The sequence below is a fragment of the Lutra lutra genome, chromosome 11, assembly GCF_902655055.1.
Source record: "Lutra lutra chromosome 11, mLutLut1.2, whole genome shotgun sequence".
Classification (NCBI taxonomy): Eukaryota; Metazoa; Chordata; class Mammalia; order Carnivora; family Mustelidae; genus Lutra; species Lutra lutra.
In genome coordinates this window covers 59,365,921-59,385,782 of record NC_062288.1, presented here as the reverse complement: position 1 = coordinate 59,385,782, position 19,862 = coordinate 59,365,921, and the positions used below count along the sequence as shown (strand labels likewise).

The 19,862-nt window shown below is 49.3% G+C and overlaps 1 non-coding gene across 1 annotated transcript; it reads right to left on the bottom strand.

The window, feature by feature from the left end:
* Positions 1-551: 551 nt before the first annotated feature.
* Positions 552-662, bottom strand: LOC125081515 (U6 spliceosomal RNA). Its single transcript, XR_007121718.1, has one exon. It is a non-coding gene; the product is annotated as a U6 spliceosomal RNA (small nuclear RNA).
* Between the last annotated feature and the right edge of the window lie 19,200 nt (positions 663-19,862).

Here is a 19,862-nt window from a genome sequence, read left to right as displayed (position 1 = left end):
CCCTTATTTAATGGAGATTCTAACAGTGGGCCCTCCCCTGCTCTCTGCCTTCTCTCTCCTATCCAATGGGAGGCAAACCACCATACTATAGTCTAAAGAAAACCTCATTGAAAAAGTGGAGTCTGGGGAGCCCGGGTGGCTCAGTCCTTAAACATCTGCCTTGGGCTCAGGTCATGATCCCAAGATCCTGGCATCCAGCCCTACATTAGGCTCTCTGCTCCATGGGAAGCCTGGTTCTCCCTCTCCCACTTCCCCTGTTTGTCTTCCCTCTCTCGCTGTGTCTCTCTCTGTCAAGTAAATAAATAAAATCTTAAAAAAAAAATAGAAGAGCTCTTAAAAAATTTTTTTAAATAAAAAATAAAATAAAAAAAAGAAAGAAAACCTGGAGTCTGTTCTTCTTCTTCTTCTGTGATAGTTTCTGAGTTTTTAAAACAACTTTATCCACATATATTTTATATATCATAAAATCCATTTATTTCAGATGTACGATTCAATGATTTTTAGTTACTTGAGCAAGTAGTGCAAACATCAAAATAAATCAGTTTTTAAAAAAATATATGGAATACTTTATGAATTTGTATAACATCCTTCAGCAGGAGCCATGCTAACCTTGCTAACCTTCTCTGTATCATTCCAATTTTAAAAGATTTGTGAGCACAGAATAAATTAGTTTTAGATCCTTTTCAGCCCCCCTTCTTACTGTAGGATCCTTTATGCCCTCTTGCGGTTAATCTCCCCTTCCCACCTCTGGCAAACACTAGTCTACTTTCTGTTGTGATATATTTGCCTTCTCTGGACATTTTAGATACATGGAATCATACAGGGGTGGTCTCCTCTGTCTAACTTCTTTCACTTAACCAAATTTTTTAGATTTATCCATGATACAACACATGTTAGTAGTTCAGTACTTTGTGTTTCATCACCTGTCAGATCACAGTGATTTCTGCCATGTCTGTAAGAATCAATATTGATGATATACAGTGGAAGTTAACTATTATTTCACCTACCATGCTCTAAGCACTGGCTGAGTGCTTTATTTGCATCAGAGAACTTAAACTTCACAACAGCCTATCTGTTAACCCTATGGGCCATCTAGGTAGATTCTATTATATACATTTTCGAGTTGAGGACACTTAAGTTTAGAAATGTGAACAGACTTGCCCAAGGTCACAAAGCAAGTAAGTGGCAGAGGGGGGCTCAGGTCTAAGTCTGTGTGACTCTAGCGCCAGAGTCATCTTCAAAATTACAAGGGGTCTTTGATTTCCATATGCTTCCATCATCACAAAAACAAAACCCAGGAGCGTATTCATAGTAAGTCCACCAAACAGATGGAGAAATGGTCAGTGCTTTGTCAACTATAAATCCCCACTTGTGTGTAAGGAATTTTTACTTCATCATTTTCTCCATATTTGATGCTACTCTTGTTCTGGGGACTTCTTTTTTTTTTTTTTTTTTTTTTTTTTTTTTTTTTAGATTTTATGTATTTATTTGACAGAACACAAGTAGGCAGAGAGGCAGGCAGAGGGGGAGAGGGAAACAGGCTCCCTGCTGAGCAGAGAGCCTGACTTGGGGGTCTATCCCAGGACCCTGGAATCATAACCTGAGCCTAAGGCAGCCGCTTAACTGACTGAGCCACCCCTGCGCCCCTGTTCTGGGGACTTCTAACTCCTCTGGGAAAGAGCTGGTGTCATGAAAGACTCAGTTGTACTGGATAAAGATTTCTGATGTTTGAGGAAATTTTCCTGGGCACTGTCCTGATGCCATCCCCAGGCCAGGCAGCTTAGGAAAATAGGCTGGACCTTTACCCATCACCCCGTCTAACTGGAAATGAATATGCCAGGGAAAAATTCCTTAGGATCCATGCTTTCCACTGTTAACAGTGTTTGGGGTGGCACTCATGGCAGTGCATGGTAACAGTGAAGATGGGCCATTCCATTCTCCCACCCTATGGTATCTGAGGGGCTGTTCAGATTTCTAGAAAAAAACTCCAGTTGTTATTTAAAGTCATAGAACCTCTTTGAGGTTTTATGATGAGCCTCAGGCCCCACATTTATGAGGAGCCTCAGACTGGAGACGCTCGCCTTCAAACATGTGTGGTTATTATTATAAACGGATTAATAATATTGGTTTTAGTAATAATAAATACTGCCACAGACCGTGCTTCCAATCTGTCCTAGTATGACTGAGTAATACTTAACCACCCTCGTTAGTCACAGAAGGAAGGGTCCTCAGAGTGAAATGTCTCCATTCCATTGAGCACCTCAGGGATCCCAGGAGGTGCCTAGTGTTCTGTGAAGGGGTGGGGGGTGAGAACTCAAGCCTTCATTCCCTTGAAAAGGTCCAGGAAAAGCAAGTACTCAGACAAATTCCATTCTGGCTCAGTAGCAGCTAACTTAGATCATGGAGCCTCTTATTACTGGCCCTTCATGGGTGCTGTGCAATCCCCACCCAGTACGGTCTATTTGTTGCATGAAAAGAACTATTTGTCGGTGTTAAATGTCCGTCGCTGCTTACACGCCTGTATTCACTTTGTGATATTTTGTTCCCTTTATGCACTTTTTGGTGCATACTATTTCAATGAAATTTACCCCCCCCCCCAAAAAAAAAAAAAAAACACGAATAAAGAGAAATATTTCAGGATTAAAGAACCTAGTGGTGTTCCCGTCGCCCAGGCGGTGACTATCACATACGTGTTTATTGAATAAATGATCTCACTGGATCCTATCGTGTGCGGTAAGCAAACGCGCATAGTATTGTTACTGTTGTCACTATGACCTTATCTTAACGGAAGTTCACGACTGGGCTCAGGTCCGCAGCTGGTTACGTCTTGGAGGCTGGAGCCCCTCCGCGGTTCCTCTCCCAGAACCCAGCGGGAGGACGGTGGATCGCTGACCCTTTTCGGGCTGGTGGCCCGCCCTGCCACAACCCCGGGGGAGGGGACGGAGGAGGCCGGGCGGGCCTGAGGCGACTCTGCCGGCACCGCAGCCCCGGGCGAGTGGGCAGGGCCGGAGGAGGCCTCGTCACGCCTCGGGCCGGGCTCGCGGGGTTCCCGCGGGGTCCCCGCCGGCTCCGGAGCCGGTGTTTCGGGGGCTTCGGGCTCTCTCCGTCGCGCGCCCCGCCCCGGCTGTCTTCCGGGAAGCGTCCATCCGTCTGTCCACGGCTGTCTTCTCTGTCTCCAACCGACCTTCACACCCTCGTCCCCTACCCTGAACGACGGTGCCCTCCGAGCCGCCCGGGGGAAAAGCCGCCCAGTGAGCATCACTACTGGGTATCTTTCCCTGCATGGGATGGTGGCCGGCAGGAAGCACGGAAATGTGAGAACGGTACAGCTTTTGCTTACGCGAGCCACCAAGAAAGCCTCCGACCTGGGCACCCCTTTATGTGGACTCAGAGCCCAAGTTCACCTATGGACCTGGCACAGCGTAGCTAAGTGAGTCCCAAAGATCCTAGCCTCTGCGTCCCAGCTGTGGTGCCTCGCTCACGTCCCTGAGCCTCAGTTCCCCAATCTGCAAAACTGAAATAAGGACAATGCTCCGCAGGAGAAAATCTCTCTCGCTCCTTGCCTGGGTGGGGGACGCCCTGTAGGACCAGGACAACACCTCAGCCTCCTTGCTGTTTGTCCCAACCAGACCCCCAGGCCAGCACACGGTTCATCCTGCCGCATCCCTGGGTTCTCATCTCAGCCCCCAGTGCCTTCATCTGTGTAGTTGTGTCAGCCCATCTTTCTCTTGCACACAGACCCCCTTGTGCATGCTTATGGACTGTTAATGCTGTGAGGCTAAGTACCCCCTTGTTCATGTGAAATGCCGAGCTCTGTCTAGCGCGGACCCTTCCTGAATCACTCAATGTCTGTTCCCAGCAGTAGGTAGAAAAGGTCTGTTCCACCTCTAGCCTCCCCCTCCCAACCTCCCCCACCACCCCGCCCCCCCTTCCTGCAGCTGGTGGTGCTAAAGACTAAGCCTCCCCACCTCCCCCCAACTCAGAAGCCATATTCACCCTAGCCGTGGTGACAGGTTGATGACTCCTATAACAGGCCCCTTTCCTCCTCTGGGGGGGTTCCTGCCTGCATGGAGTCTGGTGGAGGGGCCACCAGCAGGGCCGGAAACCTGGGGAGAACGTCTCTGGCTGCCACTGATTTCTGTTTCTAGAACCGATGTTTTTCTACAATTACAACCTTCCCTCCTTCATTACATCTCCTGTGTTCCTGAAGTAGTAAATACTGGAGATGTGTATTACACGCCTCATAACTTACTTTCAATGATCAGGAAAAGCTTCTATTAATAGACCCACTGTCCACAGGGATTCTGGCCCTGAAGCTCAGAGTGAGGTAAGGCTTCTAGAACAGTGTCTGTCTGCTGAGCACAGAGATGCCCACCTCCTGAACTATTGTCCTCTGGGCCACTGTCTCTACCTAGTGCATTAACAAGAGGCAGCAAAGATTAGTATTTGAAAATATGTCCCTGGGACCGAATGCCTGGGGTCAATCCTAGTCCAATCCTGGCCCCTTACTAGCTGGGTGATCGGGGCAAGTTACCAAACCTGACTGTGCCTCTGTTTCCCCATCTGTGAGATGGAAGTGATGGTAATAATAGTTCCTAGAGTTGTTACACAGATTAAATGAGTTATTGTTTATAAAGTGATTAGCACTCTATAAGCACTCAGTCAATGATTTTTGTCAGATACCTAAACTTAATACATCCAAGATTCAGACTGTCAAAAATGCCGAGCTACTCCTAAGTGATTATAGCCTATTCTAAAGGAGGGACTAAGGATCCCCCAGTTTAACCCTATGTGTATTATTGATTTTCTTTTTTTTTTTAAGATTTTATTTATTTATTTGACAGAGAGAGATCACAAATAGGCAGAGAGGCAAGTAGAGAGAGAGGAGGAAGCAGGCTCCCTGCTGAGCAGAGAGCCCAATGCAGGGCTTGATCCCAGGACCCTGGGATCATGACCTGAGCCAAAGGCAGAGGTTTTAACCCACTGAGCCACCCAGGCACCCCTATTATTGATTTTCAAGCCTTATAGAACTGTCCTTAGAATTGACCAATTTTTCTCAATCTTTACTTTTCTTCATTTGTGTTGTGTGTATGTGGACACATTCTGGAAAGAAAATTCGTAGGAAAGAGAAAGGAAGGGAGGGAGAGAGGGAGCAATGGAGAGGAGGAGGGAGGGAGAAAGAAAGGAAAGGAAAGGAAGGGGGAAAAAATGGAGGGAAGGAGGATTTGGTTGAGATGGGTGGATTGTGGTAAAATTCTATTTTATTGTTTTCCATCAACATTATAATAATAATAATCAGCTCAATAAATTATGCCAAACTCATACATTCCTAGAGTTTACATTTTCCAAAAAATTTAGGTGAGAAGAGGGTGCTCAGAGTCAGACAGACTGAATTTAGGAGATGGAGGAAAGAGATGGCTGCAGAGCTCTAGGGCCACTTACTGGATCAGAATTTGCCCAACAATATCCTAGGGGCCACCTCTCAACTCAACACTTGGAAGAGGTTCTCTCTTCCCTGATAATCTCAACAGAACAGGTTGTACAGAAGCCCAGCCATCCCCACTTCAAGACCATGGATGCTAAGAAAGGAACATTTTTTTTACTCAAGGCTGCAGGAAAAAGTGAGTTCTGGATCCCCCTCCCCTAGCATCTATCCTAAATACACACACACACACACACACACACACAGAGAGAGAGAGAGAGAGGTATCCTAGATTCAGTGAGTCTAAAGGTTTGGATTTTGCACCTTGGAAACTACATGCTTGTCCAAATGCTTCATGCGGTTATTGCAACTAAGGTTTAAGACAGCCCTTGAGGAAGTGTTCATGATCCAACTGGACAGAGAGGCCAAAGGAAAAGGAGTCTCCCATCCTGCTCCTCTGGCTTTCTCAATCCCCTCCAAGATCATTTCATGGAAAGCACTCCACTTTTTCCTCAGAAATGCCTGCCACAGGGGCACCTGGGTGGCTCAGTGGATTAAAGCCTCTGCCTTCGGCTTGGGTCGTGATCCCAGGACCCTGGGATGGAGCCCCTCAGGCTCTCTGCTCAGCAGGGAGCCTGCTTCCCCCACCCGCCTCTCTGCCTGCCTCTCTGCCTACTAGTGATCTCTGTCTGTCAAATAAATAAATAAAATCTTAAAAGAAAGAAAGAAAGAAAGAAAGAAAGAAAGAAAGAAAGAAAGAAAGAAAGAAATGCCTGCCTCAGGGGGTCTGGGTGGCTCAGTCATCTGTCTTGGGCTCCCAGGGTCCCAGGGTCCCAGGATTGGGTCCCACTTCAGGCTCCCTGCTCAGCGGGGAGTCTGCTTCTCCCTCTGCCTCTGCCTGCCACTCCTCCTGCTTGTGCTCTCTCTCTGTCAAATAAATAAATAAAATCCTTTTTTAAAAAAATGCCTGCCTCATAGAGACCTAAATGACTGGGGACAATCGTAGCCCCTAGGGGACATTTGCCAATATCTGGAGACATTTTGGTGGTCACAACAGGGGTAGGTGCTACTGGCATCTAGTAGATAGAGGCCAGAGATGCTGATAAACATCCTACAATGCCCAGGACAGCCTCTGCAGTAAAGAATGTTCCAGCCCAAAATGCCAGTAGTGTCTAGGTTGAGAGATCCTGACATGAACCAAACTCCCACTGAATCTGAGGAAATAATCTCAGAATTCCTCCAGTTTCTTAAGCAGAGAGCAAATCAGAGTATCAGGAGAGCCCCAGAGAACCCTTTCTCAGGCCCCACACCAAGAATGGGGAGGTCCCTGCAGACTCCTTCTTCCTTCGGCTTTGCCTCCAGAACACAAAACCCTGGCATCTGAAAAGATTAAATAAAACCCATGATTCCCAGCCCCTCAGGCTTCATAACCCTGCCCCTCATCTCCTATTTCCCTCCTGCACCCCCTCACTCTTGGAGCACAGTTGGAAATTCAAATTGCAATCTTTACTGTCCAGCCCTCAAAGGCTCAGCCTGCTTCCTCTCCCAGGGACAAAAATCTCCTCAACATCCTGCCTCCCTTCGAGAGGAACCCCCCAACCCTGCCTCTTTCACCAACTGTAAGTCATTCTTCCCCACCTCCCTCTACCCGGCCTTCTCTTTCTAATTAAATCACATCCAGGGTGTTGGGAGGGAAGGGGAAAGGATCCCAAGACTTCCGTGCTGAAGGTTCTGGGGGCCTACAGCCTCATGTTTTTTGTGAGGTGCCAACTACACTGTGATCATTAAACCCCGCAGTGGTGGGGGGGGGTTCTCATTGCTGTTAACCTGGGAACCAGCTACATCTTGTTTATCAGACTTGCTTTAATTCGGCTTGGTCAGGTTCCAAGTGTTGAGGTGGAGATTAAAGGCAACTGAAGAATCCAATTAGCAGCCCAGTCTTCTTTAAGCCAAAAACTCAGGTCACAAACTAGATCAAAGTGAAATTATTTCTCGACAGCTCTGTTCATTAAGGGGAGGGTAGGAGCTCACACTGCTAAGCTGAGCTCATTACTGGGATTGGCATTTTAAAGACAGTATCTCCCCCAAATTACAAGTTTCAGAGGTCGGGGGAGAAACCGAGATTATCTTATGTGAAGTCTCTATTTGGCTAATAGAAAACAGAAAGTCGAAGAATACGCATGTAACTTCTAGGAAAAGGATTAAACAAGGCCCTAATTTTCCTGGGCTGGAAAACCAAATCTGGAAACTGGAATTGGCAACAATCACTCCCAACCAGAGAATTCCTCCTCCAGGGAATCTAGAGAGCTGAGAAATCTAATTTCCCAGGTGACCCTATTCACCCATTTTCTTGAGAGCCCACCCCTTTCCCTGGCTCACTGCAGCTGCAGGGCCCCCCCCCCCCCAACTCAGCCCAGGCTCCCCCCAGCCACAGGACCCAGGCAGCGGCTGAAGAGAAACCACTCACCATTTCTGGATTCTGGGTCCCAGGGAGAGTTGTTTCCAGCAGCGAAAGGCTCCCCTTGGGCCTTTCTGTGTTTCTGTGGGCTCTTTTGAGGGGCCTGGAGAACAGAAGAGGAGGAGAATTAGGAAGGCCCTGATCAGGTTCACTTCCCACAGGGAGGATCAAATATGGGATTGCTGCGAGGACATTTAGAACTCTCAACTCTACATGAGAGAAAGACAAAAAAATTACATTCAAGAAAGCAGTAACAGGACACATGCCCTCCTTCTGTGAGCACTGATTTTGAACAGAGCCAGGATATCTGCAGAAACAGTGGCCTTTTCCCCCCTATCTTGCAAAATTCTGTAAGCTGCTCAGGCAACCAGGAACCTCTGGGTTAGAAAACACCATTTTTCAGCTGTTCTAGGCCAGAAGCCTGTGGGACACTGAATGTGGCTCTAATTTCTTTTGGGGGCTTTGGGTGATGGTCACTTCCAGGATCTCTGAAATCTGAACCCCTAAGGAGACCCTTTCTCAAACTTCCTAGTCTGTCTGTCTCATCCAAGCAGGGCCTGGGACCTAAACCAGTTATAGCTGGAGACCGGACACCCTCAGGTGAGGAAAAGATGAGAGAGGGTTAGGAAGACACAAGGGGAGGGAGGAAGAACACTAGGAGGGAGTCTGAAAGCTTAATTTTTTAAAAAGATGTTATTTATTTAGGGGTGCCTGGGTGGCCTCTGTCGTTAGGCCTCTGCCCTCGGTCCTGGGATCCAGTCCCGCATTGGGCTCCCTGCTCCGCAGGAAGCCTGCTTCTCCCTCTCCCACTCCCCCTGCTTGTATTCCCTCTCTTGCTGTCTTTCTCTGTCAAATAAATAAAAATCCTTTTTAAAAAGGATTTTATTTATTTATTTGAGAGAAGAACACAAGCAGGGGAGAGAGGGAGAGGGAGTAGACCGCCCACACACACACTCACTGAGTGCAGAGCCTAACACAAGGCTCCAACCCAGGACCCTTGTATCACCACCTGAGCTTAAGACAGACGCTTAAGCTTAACGGACTGAGCCGCCCAGGCACCCTGGGAATCTGAAAGCTTTAGTCTGGACCTCCTGCCCAGGTCTTGTTGTCCCTAATTTCTAGCGGCTGCCGAACTACCCAACTCCTTCCTCCATGTCTGAAAACCTTGGCAACCTCATAAATTTGGAGGCACCCAAGGCATGGAGTTTACTTTGGGGCTTCAGCCACCCCAGACTCCCACTAGGTTTTCCCTTTCATCTTCTCTGCAGCCAGGCCTCCACCCTCAAGGGGGGGCGTTGGTAGCACACATTACAAGGAATGTCTCCCACCATTGGTAGGTAACTGTAGCCCATAGGGATTCTCCTTGAATGATGCATTTGGAGCAGGAACACACCATGTCTGGTGGGTTTTGTTTTTCTTCTCTGAGTATTTCCCTCCCTGGGATTATGTCATCCTCCCACCTAGATCCTTCCACACCCGCCTGTTCTGGGGCGGGCAATAGCCCCGCCAGACGTCCAGAAAACACGCCCTGGATCCCACACAGATATCCTTAACGTGCGCCTCCACACGAAATGACCGCCAAATTTTTGTTTTGATTTGTTTTGTTTTGTTTGTTTTGTTTTGTTTTGTTTGTCGGTGGCCTAAAACGAGTTTCGAAATCTGATCGTTTCCGAAGGAGAAATGAGAGGACATGGGCCCACCATGGAATATTGCGCTAAGGGAGCCCAAGCCCACTGATTTCCGTGCGGAGTCGGCCTCCAGTAAAGAAGCCCTGGTCCGGCAAGGCACCCGCAGCAGCCGCTGACCCACCTCACAAGTGCGGAGGCGGGTGGTTCGCGGCAGGGGATCTCTGAGCACGAGGCATACACAGCCTGGTACTCGGGCTGAGTGCTGCCCCTGTCGCGCACCGCGTCCTTTTTGTTGTCCTAAAAGCCTGAGCTGAAATGGAAATTTGGGGAGATAAGAGCTGCTGTTGAGCAAACGCATGCCTGTGCCACCGTCCCGGACTGCTGTCCCTGCAGTGGTCACTCTCACTCGGCGGGCGGAGCCGCTGCCGGAATACGGAAACCGAGGTGTCTGTGTCGCGGGGTGGGTGGTGCCAGTCCAAGGCCTTACAAGGTTTCCAGAGAGCCACTGTCGCAAGGCCCTAGCCGGCTGGGGGTGCGAGGGGCGGACGTGCCGGCCCGGGGGTGGAGGCGGGGGTCCCCCGTCCCAGCTGTTCTCTTGGCCGCTCAGCACAAGGTACTCAAAATAGCAAGTTCACCCCGGGTCAGCCCTGTAAGAGCCGACCCTGCACCCCACCCTAGTAAAGGCTCGTCCTGCGCCTTTCGAGACCGGCTCCCCGGCCCAGGGCCTCGGCCTAGCGGTCGCATTTCAACCCGGAGTGTAGTCAGAGTGGGGATTGCGGGAGCGCCGATCCGCGCGCAGATGGGGAGGTGGGAAGGGTACCGAGGAGACCTGAGCAGCTGCAAAGAGTGGGAGTGCAAAGAGTGGAGCCAAGGTGGGGGCCTCCCGCAGCCGCGAGGGCTCCAGGCCACCAGCCCCGGCCGCCTCCCGGTGCCAGGCCAGGCTTCCGAGGGCCACTGGCTCTGCAGACCTCCGCGGGCAGCTCCGTGCGCTCCTCGACCAGCGCCTTCTCTGCGGCGCGCCCCTGAACCTGGCACCGAAGCCGCCCGAGAGACACTTCGAACAATACGGGAGGGTAAAAAGAGAGAGAGAGAAGCTAGTTTGTCCGCGTAAGCTCGTACTCTCCAAGTTTCCTGGCTTCTCGTAAAGGTGGCCCGTAAAGGTGGCCGGGGCCGTTTACAGTAAGAGCAGAATAATGTTTGTGACTGTGCGACATAATTATCTCCAGATTTGCCTCTCCCCCGCTCCCAGCCACGGTTTTCACCAGCGAAAGCGGCTAATGCATTTGCACACATTAAACATCTTGAACGCATAATTACAGGCTGCAGACAGGCGGGACAATAAAATATCTCCGCTCGATATTTTTGGAAGCCTTTTGCGACCGTGCCTGGAATAAATAATCGCTTTCTATGTCTTCGGCCATCTAACTACAGCCACCGTTATTTCGGAACCGCTCCACCCCTGCGGGTGATTTTGAGGGTGTTGTTTTGGGGGGGGCGGGGGAACGGATAGGAGGACGGAGCCATCTGGAGAGGTCTCCCTGGCCTCGGGGTCCACTGCGTGCGGGGTGAGCCTGGAATACGGGGAAGAAAATACGTTCGCAGTCGCGGAGGCCGCTTTCCTCATTAGAGGGCTGCAAGCTGGGCCATCTAGGCCTCACAGCCTCCGGGGACCGTGCCCTCCCCATCTTCTCCCTACTCAAAGGCTTAAAAAAATTTGAAGAAGGCGCAGAGTGTCAAATTCCCTCCTCAAAACCCTGAGAAGAGCACCTCTAGTTTGCTACCTGAGAAATGTGCTGGAAAAGAAAAGGCTTCCTGTGCTGGAAAAGAAAAGGCTTCCTACTGACGCAGCAAAACAGGGATGAGAAAGCTGGGAGAGGTTATGTCCTCCCATGGAGGCCTGGGACACTCTAGCTTCCCTTGAGTCTTAGTTGCCTTGTCTGTAAAATGGAGATGATTATAATAACCTCGGGACCTACTTCACAGGTTGTTATGAGGAAGCACTTTAAAAAAAATTTTTATTGCCATATAACTTACATATAGCAAAGCATAAAAATCTTAAGCACCCAGCTCACTGAATTTTTATATGTGTATACACTTGTGTAACTACTACCCAGATCAAGATATAGAACATTACTAGCCCCCAAAAGGCTTCTACTTTAAAAGAAGTACTTTTAAAACTAACTTCAGTTAGTGATAATGTTACTGTCCCTAACAAGAAGTCAACACCTCAGTCAGATACGTGGAGCTTTGGGCGCCTGGGTGGCTCAGTGGGTTAAGCCTCTGCCTTCGGCTCAGGTCATGATCTCAGGGTCCTGGGATTGAGCCCTGCATCTGGCTCTCTGCTCAGTGAAGAGCCTGCTCCCTCATCCCCCCACACCATCTTCTTATGATCTTTCTCTGTCAAATAAATAAATAAAACCTTTTTAATAAAAATATGTGGAGCTTCCTGATACTTGGGGATGGGAACTGACAAACCAAATATACACATAGATGATATTTACTATTCACATCATTACTAGGAGCTGTTGGGATGACTCTCCAGCCTGAAGCAGCATGTAAGGCCCTTGTACTCCTGCACTCAAGGGTTGAGCAAAAATTTATGATCAGGCTTTAATTCATTTTGAGACAGTGGGGTACTCTTGCTATGAATGGCTGGGCTCTATTTACTGAGGTTAGCATACTCATTTCCAGGTTAGGGTGAACCCAGCAGAGAAAGGCCTAAGATCCCCTCCCAGAGGATGGAAATCCAAGTGGATGACTACAAGGCTAAGGCCTAAGCTCTAGGGTAACTTATTTCAATGTCTCCAGGAATCCAAACCTGGTTTGATGTGTGGAGGAAATTCCCCCAGAGGAATTTGGGGGAGTTAGGCCATGAGATAAACAGGGCACCTTATTTTCTGAAGTGGAATGAAATTGGTACACATTACAAATAATGTAAAAGAGGGGTACCTGGGTGGCTCAGTCATTAAGCCTCTGCCTTCCGCTCAGGTCATGGTCCTAGAATCCTGGGATGGATCCCCACATCAGGGCCCAGTTCAGTGGAGCATCTGCTTCTCCCTCTCCCACTCTCCCTGCTTGTGTTCCCTCTCTCTCTCTCTCTCTGTCAAATAAATAAATAAAATCTTAAAAAAGAAAACAAATAATGTAAAGGAGTTTACAGCAAGAAGTGAATTCTCCATCAGACCCTCTGACCCCGGTTCTCCCCAGAGGAAGCTACTGTTAACAGATTACTTTTCGGGGCACCTGGGTGGCTCAGTGGGTTAAGCCGCTGCCTTCGGCTCAGGTCATGATCCCAGGTCCTGGGTTCAGGCCCCGCATCGGGCTTTCTGCTCAGCAGGGAGCCTGCTTCCTCCTCTCTCTCTGCCTGCCTCTCTGCCTACTTGTGATTTCTCTCTGTCAAATAAATAAATAAAATCTTTTAAAAAAAAGAATATTTAAAAAAAAACATTACTTTTCTATCCTGCCAGCCCTTACATGCTCACCCCCCTTTTTTTAAAGTACACTGGTTGGGGCGCCTGGGTGGCTCAGTCATTAAACACCTGCCTTTGGCTCAGGTCATGGCCAGCATTGGGTTTCCTGCTCAGCAGGAAGCCTGTTTCTCCCTCTCCCACTCCCCCTGCTTGTGTTGCCTCTCTCGCTGTGTCTCTGTCAAATAGATAAATAAAATCTTTTTAAAAAAATAAATAAAGCACACTGGTATTTCTAAAAAAAAAATAAAATAAAAAGGTGGGGGCGGGGTGCCTGGCTGGCTCATTTGGTAGAGCATGGGACTGGTCCTGAGTTCTAGACCCTCTTTGGGGTTAGAGATTACTAATTTTTTTTTTTTTAAATAAAGCACACTGGTAGCCCTCACTATACCTGCTGGCCTAGCCTTGAATTTTCTTCCTAAATAACTTCTCAAGACAATTCTCCACAATGAGTGTATTGGTTCAGAAAATTATGTTCAGACCTGGTGGCCCAGCTTAGCAGAAAGTCAGGCTAATGTTGTGTGGCCTGGCAGGGGGAAGGGCCACCATAGCCTGGGTTCTAGATCCTGACCTACCCCTACCTGGCTTGGCCACCTTCTAAATGATCAGCTAACTCGGCTGGCCCATCATTACAGCCACCCCCACCCTTTCTTGAATAACCAGAACCATACTGGGGAAGATATCAAGGCACTGGCTGTGACCTTGCACGGACAATTCTCTGCAGTCTGAGGAAATTGGAAGTGCCTCTTGGAATTTTTAACTCTTCTGTCTAGTAGCTATAAAAATTGGGCTGGGGTCATTAGCCTACCCTGGGTGTCTGCCTCCGATCTTATTTATTCGGTCTTCTTTGGCGCCCCATGGGATGACCCTCATCCTGACTCCCATCCAGGCCTGGGCAGAGGAGAGAGGGCACAGTGGGGGCCCTTCAGCCCCAGACCTTGGTCCCGCAGTGGAAGCCAGGAGACGTCGGAGGAACGCGTTTACCACCTGGGCGACTTTGACTGCTAACGATTAAAGTTTAATCCGAAGTGTGTACTCAGCCTAGCCACGTTATTTAAACACATCAAAGGTCATAAAGATTCCAAAGGCGTGAGCAGGTCCTGATGCGAGCCCCAAAGGGGAGCCAGCATTTGATTCTGGTGGATTTCCAGAGCCAGGATGTGGAGCGGGGGGTGGGGAGGGCGCCTTAAGAAAGAAAGAAAAAGCTTTGCTTCCTCAACGGAACGCGACTTCAAAAAGCCGCGGGGGAAACCGAGTCTCCAGGACCGGGAGCAGACAGCGCCTTTCAATTCCGATTAACTGGGAAGACATCTAGTGGGAAGACGTCGCAACTGCAGCGGGCCTCGAGAGCCTCCTCTGCCTCCAGCTCCTTTACTGCCGCTGGATTACGTAGGGGTGGGTGAGCGGAAAAGAGGAGCCTCCCCTCCCTCATTGCCCCTTGGAAGCCTACAACAGGAAAGGTCCAGCTCTCATTGGCTTTCCTCTCTCCAGGTTGGGATCCTGGTCAACCGATTAAGGCCTCACAGGCCCAGGAACCCCAGATTTCCATCTAACTTTTCCTGGGGACCCTAAACCCACAAACAGTCCTGGAGAGACCTCCTATGGGTTCTCCTCCAGAGTCCTGAGTGACTCAGAGGACCAACAGATCACCACAAAATCCAGGTGAGGCTGGAGGCCATCCCACCCAAGAGTTGCCTGTGACCGTTAACCACCTGCAGGCTGCTGAGGGCCAGACACACTGCGGAGCTACAGGGGCCCAGCTTCCCTGTGGGCACAGGCCATATTTTCGCCCCATCTCTTTCAGGGGGCAGTGGGACTTTGCCTGTCTGCTCCCTCTCACCCAGACGGTCCAGTTTCTGTGGAGAAGTGGGTGTTCCCTCACAACCCTGCAAGAATGAGCCCCACCTATGGAAGGCTGTCTCTTGCCTAAGCTCTCCCCACCTCACCAACGCCTGTTTAACGTGAGGCAGACAGAGAGATGGATGGACTCTCTGCCATCGGCCTCACAGATGCCAAATGCAGGTCTCTGCTGTCCGACCTCACCTGTTTAAAGCAGGGCCTCTCTCCTTAGGACCTCCTAGCTGACCACTTGGGCTGGATCTAAATTCTCCCCTCTTGTTCCATTTATTGTGGCATTACGTCAGCTTACAATTGTCAGGGAGGAAGAGCATTCCCAGGGCGCCTTCTGTATCATCAAGGGTTATATACACACCACATTTCAGTGGATGAATCCCAGGACTTTGTGGAGCCACAATTTGGCACCTGCAGCAGGGGGTCTATGGCTCCACTGAGGTTTTCCAGACCCTCAGGTGGGGACTGCAGGGGACAGCAATGACTGCCAAGAGTTGCCCTCCGTAGGAGGACCCCACCTTATGTTTAGTCCACAGCTGTCCCAAATGGCCTCTCCGCTCCTCCTCTTGCCCATCAAGTTGCCTTCCCCACACCTCCCCATACTTGGGGCTTAGATCCTCCCTGATTCTCAAAGGAAGGCTCAGGGAACCCCATTTCTTTGGCTTTGTTGTTATCCTCCCCCAAACCTGAAAGTAACTGGATACAGTAAATGAGATTATTCAAGGCAAATGCATCACAGCCCTTCATTAAGATATTAGCCAACCCCATCACACTCCGAAGTACATCTCCAAAGGACCAAGAGGCTTATGGTCCCTTCTGGCCTCCCCTCTGCATCACCTTGCAGGTGGATGGATCTTGTTCTTCACATGGGGAGACCCCCTGAGGTTTTATTGAATCTGGTACAGAGCATTGGAGCGGTGGTGGGAGGAAGATAGGAGGAAGGACTGTGGCTGGACTAACCAGCTTTACTATCAGGGAATTGAAAAACTGAGACTTCTATCCTGTACCAAAGGAACCTGGGATCCAAGGGCCTAAAGCACTTGGGATCCCACATGAGTTCGATGGGCTGACATGTATGCTGGAACAAAGCTGGCCCCCCACTCCCCTGCACTGGCAGACATGACCCTGAAAGCACTGCCCTACCTACTAAGCTAAGCCAGCCCCGGTACCATGGCCGGATCCCACAGTCCCAGCCAGCCCTACTCTGCTCTGCTCCCAGCTCAGGCCCATGGGGATGTCTATTCCTCAGGGTGACAAACGAGTGTGCTTGCTCTCAATGACATCAAATTACTTTGCACTAGCCAAGGGTCCCATGACCCGACATAACCTCACATTAGGTCCTAGAAATGTAAAGAAATATGGCCTTTTTAAAAGTGGTTGAGAGCATGTAATTGCTAGCAGGCTTGAGGGCTTGTCCCAAGTCTGGCTCACGGCCTATGCTGGGGCATCTGATAGCAGCCAGAATTCCTTGCTTGGGCTCTCCCATTGGGGAGAAGTTCACGTCCACATTTAATGCTGGTCCACAATTGGTTTCTTAAAGCCCAGATTATTTATTATTTATTATTATTATTTTTTATTAATTTGAAAGACAGAAATCACAAGTAGGCAGAGAGGCAGGCAGAGAGAGAGAGAGAGGAGGAAACAGGCTCTCTGGAAGAGATCCAGATGCGGGGCTCGATCCCAGGACCCTGAGATCATCATGACCTGAGCCGAAGGCAGAGGCTTCAACCCTCTGAGCCACTCAGGCACCCCAGCCCAGATTATTTTTGTGTGGTGAAAGAAATCAAATCGTTGGTAGGAAGCTTGTGGCCTAAGCACCCCCTCCTCACCAGCGGTGGCAGGGGGTTGGGGGAGCAGCCAGGCTTCAGAGAATTGGCTTTCTGAGACAACGAATTTCTGCAGAGCTTTAAAAACACAGGCCTACTTTGGGCTCCTGTAGCTTGACTTTCTGTTGGCAATTATGGTTTCCTCACTTCTTGTTTTCTGCCCTACCATCTCTCCCTTCCTCTTTGTCTCCCAGCTTTTCTGGGGCATTTCTCTTCCTTCTCCCTCTTCCTCTGAATCTCCTTATTTCTGCAGTCCCTACCCTGACCCCTACCCAGACCCTAAGCCCCTTGGGAATTCCATCTTAGAGTCAGGAGACCAGGACCCTCCAATGAGCTGCGGTGCCCAAGGCACCAGTAGACTTCAACCTTGCTAATGCCCTACAGTCTGCAGGGAAGGGACTCATGACCAATGTCTCCAGGGGCTTCCGGAGAGTATAGCTGGAGCTATCAGAGGGTTATAGAAATTTGTGCACATAATTTCTCCTATTGTTTAAATTAAGCATCCCTTATAAGTTTAGACAAATAGCCCTTTTCTAATACAATGAGTGGCTATTTTAGCATATATTATTAGCACCAAAGCATGTGGAGCAAAAGTGTCCTAGATATTTAAGGACTCCTAAAAAAAAAAAAAAAAAAAAAAAGGAGAGAGAGAGAGAGAACTAAGGAACCATAAACAATCTAAATGCAAAATAGCCCAACACTCTGCCACAGCAAGGATGACTAATATTCACTCAGAACGGGGGTTAGAAGGTAAGTAGCTGCCTGGTCTAGGACTTGTCAAATTCAACAGATTACTATTTTCTACTTTCGAATCTTTGTTTTCAAAAGTCGCCAAGGCTCTTAGTTGGATCACCCTTCATAATTTGCTGGGGAGGACCATGCTCATTGTCAAGTAAACCACTGAATTAAAACAAAGCAAAACAAACCACAATGTCTTTACTAATTTTTAAAAATCTTTTGCTGCTGAGATTTTAGAAAATACATAGAATTTCTTCCTGAAAACTATGGTTGCTGAGAGGAGCTATCAATCCACTGCAAATATTTCCTTCCTACCTCAATCATTAGAAATCCTTTCTGATTTCTACCAGGGAAAGAAGTGTGTTGAAATGGGAAATGTTTCTTTTTCCAATAGAAGGGATACAGGTTAACTTGGAACCCAGAAAGGACTGAGGCATGGTTGTCATCTCTCACCCAAATCCTACCCAGCAGTACAAATCTTCCATTAAAGGATAAGACACTCATGGAAAAAGGTAACATAAGTCTCCTTCATGCATATACATATTTGATAAAGAAGAGACATAAAATTTCCAACAAGCAAAATGCACTCACACTCCAAACTCCTTTTTTGCTCATATTCCTCTTAGGTGGACCCTCAAGTCTTTCTAGATTCTAATCAGAACAATTCAGTTTCAAACATACTGACCCCTTTCTCTCAGACATAGGAAGAATTCCTTTTTATTGAGCAATATTACTCAACCTTGAAATTTATTCTCAAAATCCTGGTGGAAGTGAAATGATTCGATGTCTGTGATTTACTTTAAAATTCTCCAGGAAAAAAAAAAAAAAAAGAAAGGAAAGAAAAAAAGAGTGGAAGTGGATGATGAAACATGAAAGACAAAATGACAGTTGTGGTTGAAACTAGGAATTGGGTATATAGGGGTTCATTATACTTTTGTGTGTGCGGAAAATTCTGTAATAAAAAGATTTCTTAAAATGCTGTGCTAGGCAAAGGTGAAAAAAATTATCCCTGCAGGGTTTCGAATAAAAACTCAGTCCGTTGGGTAGCACCTGGAATTACCCGCTTAATCTTCTTTTTCCGCGAACGGAAAACGATCTTACTCCCTTTTCATTCCTCCGGCTTCAGCCGGCCATCCTCAGGCTTTCTTTCCGGCAAGCTCCCTTTTCCCAACCCATAAACTGAGCATCCAAACTCGAGGTTGGGGGCTGATTAATGGAGCTTCCGTACTCGGCTCTCCTGACTAGAGTGTAAATACCCATAAAAACTAATATCAAAAGTTTTTATTGAGCTGCTTCGTTTCCCCGAGCGTTGGGCTGAGTGGGGGCTGGAGCAGCGGGACAAAGGAGCGGCGGCTGCGCCACGAGCAGCGTCGGTGCTCCTGATGGGCTCCGAGCGGGTCCCCAGAGCCAGCCAGAGTTTCTGGGGAGGACACCCGAACCAGGTAAATGCCAGTCAGGGACTCGCCTTCCACTGGGGACAGGTGTATTTATAAAGCCAAGGGAGGAGGGAATGGAGAGAGAGGTCGGAAAAATCAGAAGGAGTAGGGAGAAGCCAGCCACCCCAAAGTATGTCGCCAAGCTGGTCCAGCAGGAGGAAAGAGTCTTCCTCGAGACTCGGTGTGCTTGTATTTCAGGCACATGACGTTGGCTGTCCGCGTCCCCTGGGTGCGTGCGTGCATTTGATGTGCAAGTATGTGTGTGTATCAAGGCACACACGTCGTTATGCTGATTACAGGACATAACGTGCGGTTCTCTTCTCTGTTCCCCAAGCTCGTGGCTGTGCTGGTGAGTTTCCTTCCCTCGATAGTTCCGTGCGTCACGAACTCGCAACCCGGGTCGGGGACGTCGGAGTCTTCAGGGTTCAGAGCAGACACCGACTCCCGCGGGCCCAGGCCGCGTGGCCGCCTGACTGCCTGCGCGGGTGTCTCCGCGAGAAAGCCGGGGCTCCGGGGGGCCAGGCTTACGTCCCCAACCCCTGTTTCCTTCGAACGCTCGAATGTCTTCAGTGCATTTGTTGACATAATGAACCCACAGCCCGGCGCTGGTTTCCTGTTTTGTTGACGGCGTGAGCATCGAGCTAGGATAGGTTGGAGGCCGGCGGGTGGGACTCCTTTCGGGCAGTGGTGGGGCAGGCAGCCGCGGGTCCAGGGACCTCTCGCCCTTTTCCCGTCAGCGCTGCCAGGAATTCCTCCGGCGGCCCTGCGCTCTCCCAGCGCCCAGCCCGGTGACGGGGAGCTCACTCCCTGGGTGGCAGGGGACCCACGGTCCATCCGGCCCCGCACCTCCGCCGCCAGCTGGGGACTGCAAGAAGGCGTTTCTTCCTTCCGGCTGAGAGCGTCTCTTGAGTTCTTTCAGCTTCTAATGTGCTACCTCTTTTAAGCAAATGTTGAGTTTCCAGGTCCGGTCAAGAGCAGAGCGTTGGCCCCCTCGGGGCAGGCGGTGTCCCCTCACCACCACTACCACCACCCGCAG